Source organism: Onychostruthus taczanowskii, unplaced genomic scaffold (genome assembly GCF_017590055.1).
Source record: "Onychostruthus taczanowskii isolate IOZ18803 unplaced genomic scaffold, ASM1759005v1 scaffold44, whole genome shotgun sequence".
Classification (NCBI taxonomy): domain Eukaryota; kingdom Metazoa; phylum Chordata; class Aves; order Passeriformes; family Passeridae; genus Onychostruthus; species Onychostruthus taczanowskii.
The window spans coordinates 1,784,503-1,790,719 of record NW_024501903.1 but is presented as its reverse complement, the minus strand read 5'-3'; the positions used below and the strand labels follow the sequence as shown (position 1 = coordinate 1,790,719).

Below are 6,217 nucleotides of genomic sequence, written 5' to 3'. Positions count from 1 at the left end.
GTGGTAGAAAAAGGAGGCACACAGATTGATTCAGCCTCTTCCTCCCACTTGCTTGCTGGGAGAAGGGTGTTTGACAGAGTGCCCGGAGGAAGCAGGTGCTGATTCTCGGGCTTCTCTAGTGGAAGCAATGCTAAAAATAGGCATCAGCCTCATTCTGCTGAATGTGGTAATGTTGGCATTCATAGCAGGGCCCAAATGGCACCAGGACCATCCTGGAAAGACAGGCATGGACTCCTTTAGGATAATTCTTTGGGCCTGGTAACTGAGAAGGGTGAGCCCAGCGTGAGGTAACTGGGAAATGCTTTCTGTCCTGTTAGGCTGGGGCTGAGTTTTCCTTCAGTCTCTCCCTGCAGTGCTATTTTACAGTATTTGGAATGGGTTGTAACTCTTGCCAGAGTGTTTTTCTAGTGGGAAAAGAGAAAAAAATGCCCAAGCTCTGAGCACATGAATGGTTGTGCCATGTGTCATTGGTTATACTGATTTAGTTTTCACTCTAATAAAACAAAAATAAATGTATTTTGTGGTGCTTCTTCTTACTTTTCCTCCTCTCTTTTACAGACTGGTGATGTGTTTTTAGGAGTGTCCAAATACTGGTTTTATGAACTCTAAAACTGAAGCGCTGCAAGCAGCAGTAACCACTGTGCTGCTATTCAATGCACCTGCAAGGAGGGGCAAATGCTGAACGTTTTTCCAGAATTCCAATATCCAGTAGTTTCGCCACAAGGTGGCATCAATGACAATGAATCAGACCTCGCAAGAATGACTTTTGTCCGATCAAGGTCTGCAAGGAGGCAATACACAAATCTATTACTTCCAAGCAACAACAGCCAGCTTTCAGTTGAAGGTCAACCTACCAAAAAGATCAAAGTTGAAACATACAGAATTGTTTCTCTAGGAGGGAGTGACATGACAAGATCTTCCTCATTTCCAGAAATGTAGGACCATTGAGACATCTGGGCTTGAGAAGTCTGGTGATAAAAGAGTATTTGGAAGGTGCATTTGGCCTTGAGAAATATGGTTGTTTTTAACAGGAGAGGAGAAACACAGCCGTTGAACAGTGATGATATAAAGAGAGGAAAGGAGAAAATGACAGAGCAGTTAGTATTTGGCTTTTACTGTTTGTACAGGATTAGATGTCAAAAAACCTGAGTGAGGCAAGGCAGGAGACATGACTGTGTTAAGTCATTACATAAATCTCAAAACACCTCCATTAAAACTATGCATTGATACAATTGCTTTTCCCAGCAATGATGTTCTGTAGATGTGATGTGGAAGAAAAAAAAAACCTGGTCTCTTTCAGAGCCCTGGACAGTTATTTGTGCGCATGACTAGTCACGACTTTGTCATTTTTAAACAAACTAATAAGATGTTTGATTTAACAGCACGGTCTCGAGGTGGATTACTGGAGCGTGGATTGGAATTGATTGTATCTTTTAGTTATCTGTACAGCCAGCTGTGAATATTTTACTTCCTGGTGTCCATATAACTATATTTTTTGACCACCAGAGGGTAGTGTCATTCCAAACAATTGCTTTTGGTGTGCTCCTGTAGGAGCTATATTTTGTATTTTGCCACAAGGAGATGAGAATAGTAGATCTCTTATGTATAAGTTCAAGCCCTTAATTTTGTAATTTGTAAAAATGAGTGTTCAAGCCTGAAATGTCTCTTAAAATTCACTTTACAATAGAGAGTTTTTTGGTACTGAATTAGTTAGGCTCATCAGTTTCTTCTTGGTGGCATTGGTGGCTCTGTCTCATTCCAGGTTGTCCTTATGTATGCTCTCTTCTGCCTGAACAGGATTCCCTCACAGTCCTGCCTGCTCTATACCAGGACATATATAATTTCCCTTTTGTCTGATTTGTCCCGTTTTCTTTTCTCCTCATTTCAGAATCCCTCCATATCCTTTTCTCCCATGTTCCCTTCCACGCAAATCAGTCTTTGTATTTTCCTTCCTATTTGCTTGTATTCCTACTTTCCTTCTTTGCCCAAGCCCTTGCATTTCCTGCTTTTTCTGTATGCAGTTAACTGCTCTTAGCCGTGTGTATGGTTTCAGCCCCTTTCCTTCCTAAAATTCCCTCATCTACTTCCTTTTTCTATGGCAGGCTGAGTCACATGGAGGGTATCAACATGCCAAGAATTCTTGGATGGGTTTTGCAGGGGTAAAATTGGGCATTATCATGCTGGAAAATGCTTCCATCCACATTAATGTTAATGAATAATTGCGGAGGAGCTGAATCTGTAGTTCAGGTAACAATATAGAAGGGAATCTGTGTGCCCTGTTCTCTCTGTTGTGGTTCAGCTGGTTTCCCCCAAAATTAGTCTGACATTTAAAGGTGCATTGGAAATACAGAAAGTAAAAGTAGTCATAGTGCCTCCAAACAGAAAATCCTTGTTGAGCAGGCCCTGGCAAGCTCGGGCACAGCTTCAACACAGCTTTTCTTAGCAAGCAGCTGTGGAGGTTTGGGACATTTCCCCTTTCTGGCTACATTTCACAGCAGTTGGATGCCAGAGGCAGGATTTGCACCAGAGGGCAGCTCTGGTGTGCAGAGAGGGATCCAGGTGCATGGGCAGTAGGGAAGAGCCAGGGATCACAGCAGCTCAGTGCACAGGAGTCTGAGCTCTTAGACAATACACCTGGGAGCCTTTGATTTCAGGGCAAGAAATGCCACTGCCTGTGAGGGCTCTTGCCACAAGGACTTGGTGAGGGCATTGGCACAGATCAAAGTGTGGAAATTGTACAGACTCTTTAAAGCTTTGCCTATACCAGCAAATTGAACAGTGTCAGGGATGCTCCTGAACACCAAACTCAGCTGTTTCTACTGATTCTCATAATCCTTACATGAATTCTCATAATCCTTACATGGTTTTAGCCTGAGCCAATGAGCAGTATCCCAAAGTATTCCAGGGTGTGGGTTAGGGGATACATTACAAACAGGCAGACTGTGCTTTCATGGACTTTCTGAAGCTTTCATAGACGGACATTGGATGCCCTGTGCCAGCTGGCCTCAGGGGCAGAGACTGGTCCCAGACTTGTTTAATTTACTAATGTGAGTATAATCACAGTGACTAGGGCTGGCCACTGGACTGAAAGTCTGTTTTTGCAAACCCTGTTTGGTTTAGACACCAGGAACTGAAGGGACCTTGCTTCCATCTGTTCCCCTACGCTGCCTCCAAAGGTTACTGCCTCATACAAAAGGACCAGAAGGTTTATTTGCTCTTCAGTCATGACTGGCCACCTTGCACCTCTAGCACTGTGTTAGTAGACCACTGATTTTTGTTTTCTGATCATGATGTTGGCTTTGATGGAAAGGCCTTTTTTAATTTAGGCCTTTTATCTATATTATAATATCTATATTTATCTTTATTAATACAAGTTAATATAGATAAAATCACTGCTTGGGAATGCCTGACTCATATGTAGGACCTTGAACTTGGCTTTGTTGAACTTCACGAGGTTTACAAGGGCCCACTAAATCCACTAATAAAAAAGGATAAAAGTCTAAAAAGCTAAAGGCAGAGAAGAAGCCTGATTTTTTTTAGAGGTTCTTGTTTTCCAAGGCCATTTCTCTTTTTTTGGTTTTATTTGTTGTTTTTTTTTTCCAACCCCACTTCTGGATTATGTAATACAAAATAATCCTTAGCTTTGCCTTTCTGAAGTATTGCTGTTACCTGCCATAGCCCCTTCATGATAGTGAAGTGACACTTGCCAACAAAAATTGCACAGTGTGCAGTCCTTCATCTTTTTTTCCCATCGTGTTGCTTTCCATCTGTTTGAAGCTTGTTCCAGAATCAAACTGCTTGCCTTAAAACAAGGTCCTGTATTGAACAGGGAGTCCATGAAGTGAATGCTTGTCGTCTCAATATGTCTGCTACACCCAACTTTCAAAAAACTTTGTAAGTTGTTTATGAACATACTTTAGTTGATTATATGAGGTAACATAGAATCATATTCTAAGAACTGTAAATGCTGAAAAAACAGTAGAAGGCCCTGAGCTGAAATGACTAATTTTCAAGTATGTTTAGGACTACAATCTCCAAAAGAACCAACTGAAATCTGCTTCTATTTCATATACATGGTGCCATAGATCAACAACAATTTTCATTGCTGTGTTTTCTTTTTATCTGTGTTTGTTTCTAGGGAAAAGAAATGTGTAAGTGCAAAACACATGTTCTGCTGAACTTGTAAAGAAAGATTCATTTCTGAATTGTGCTTGCTCTCACTAATACTTGGCTTTCTGTCTGTGAAGTACCATGAAAACCAACAAATAAATTACCACTGTGATTTAGAGTAGCTCCAATGAATATTTTTGTACCAATATAGTTTCTAGGGACTGTATTGTCTCATGTAGCACTGAAATATATTTAGTATGTCTTTGTGTTTTGCAAGGCTGGCTAAGAGCCTTGAAATCCAGCACTCCTTTTAACACACTAGCTTTACACTCTGTGGAATCATTTCAACCTGGTTCACACTCAGTTTTATCTTTCTCCTTCATGTATTTGGGTTGTGAGTGGCATCCACTGTACTGTGTGAGCAGGAGGGCTTGTGCTAGTAGTGCTTCCTTTTACACTTGTTACCAAAGCACCTTGGATTCGAGTTTTATTGTAGGTAAACTGTGTATTCAAGTATAAATCATCTCTCTGTATGATGTTGGTGCACACCTGCCAAGTGTCCTTCTTAACCACTAATCAGACATCACATTCCCTCAACATGTATGAAAGCATTTATCAAAAAAGGTGTTAGCAAGCGTGCCAGAAATTTCTTTGTAGGAAAGAAGTGAGCTCTTTTGTTCTGCTTCTCTCAGTTGTTACTGATAATGACTCATGTGTTGCTTACAGCCTTGAGAGTACAATAGCAGTATTTCAGAAAGCAAAAGGGAGCTCTGCTTTTCTTTATGAATGGGTGACGAAAGATTTTGAGAGAAGGAGGCAGCCCATCTTAGAAGGATTTGAACCAGAATGCTGCAGCAGCAAGCTTGACCGAAGGTGAGTGGAGAACCAGATATAAAGGGAACGATCACAACTTGTAGGTGGCTCTGATGTTGTCTGCCTCTGGTGCCAAAGGAAAGATTGTGGAACTGTGGAAAAGGAGCGTGACTGATTTATGCCTGTTTTGTATTTGTGCCTTTACCTTGAGCTGTACCATGTCCATGTCCATCGTGGTTTCCTTCAGAGAGAGCATTTTGTAAGCTTGTCTTTGCTGGAATTGCTATTGTTAGGGTGCATTTGTTCACTGTTCCTGATGCCATGAAGCTGAAGCAAAGGAGAACTTCAGTGTCAGACAGGAAGATAATTTTGAGTGAGTGACTAGTGAAGTTGTTGCTTCTAGTACTAGGAGACATCTCATGCCTGTTTATCATTGCATTCACATAATTGCTTTGAAAGTTTAATAAGATTAAAGCTTTATTAACACAACTGGATTTCTTTCAACTCATTCAAGCAGATACAGTATTTTTTTCCATGGAGGATTATTTTGTTTGCTTATATCTTATATTACAATCCATGCATTTTTTTGCAGCGTAAGAAGAAGCATTGAATGGTATTCCTTCCATAAAGAAATCATAATTCATTTGTAAGAGATGAGGTAATCTGTTAGCAAAGCATGCATCTAGTCAAGAGATGTGCAGTCTAATCCTTATTGCATAACCATGTGTTGTGGACTTGTTTTCAATCCAGCTGAGCCTGTCTGCAGCCAGAGACTTGTCAACTGTCACTGTCAAAACTTGGGGGTATGGATCATCATTGCCGACTGGCATCCAGTGACATCTCAGATGGGATCTCTATCCCTCATGTAATACAATTAATTAGAAATAACACTGATATTGGAATATTACATGAGCATTAAAAAGTGTGTTTCACAGCACTATTACAACACAGTGAAACATTGTTTGTTTTACTGGGCAGTAAATCAACAGATTGTTAAATGCCTTGGCTGAGATGACAGGAAGGCTGTGGATTATGTGGAGCCTCTTGACTCCCAGGTTTTAACCTTGATCATAAAACCAAAGTATTGACACCCTTGACACATACTCCCTCCAGCCACTTCAAATTATTGGTAAACCCAAGAACTGTGACACCTGAAAATGTAACAGAGTTCCTGTGTGTAGAGCACACAATCTTGCTCAGGGGACTGGCTATGATTTTGTTGGGTTTTCTTTATCTTCAACTGCTCTTGCTCAGGTGTTCTGAGCCTAAAAATTGAGCAATGGGTTTGCTATTT

The 6,217-nt window shown here is 40.8% G+C and overlaps 1 protein-coding gene across 1 annotated transcript in view; it reads left to right on the top strand.

The window, feature by feature from the left end:
* The window catches only part of PAK1 (p21 (RAC1) activated kinase 1), a 102,067-nt gene that overhangs the window by 1,761 nt on the left and 94,089 nt on the right, over window positions 1-6,217 (top strand). The gene's annotated exons all lie outside the window — the stretch shown is intronic.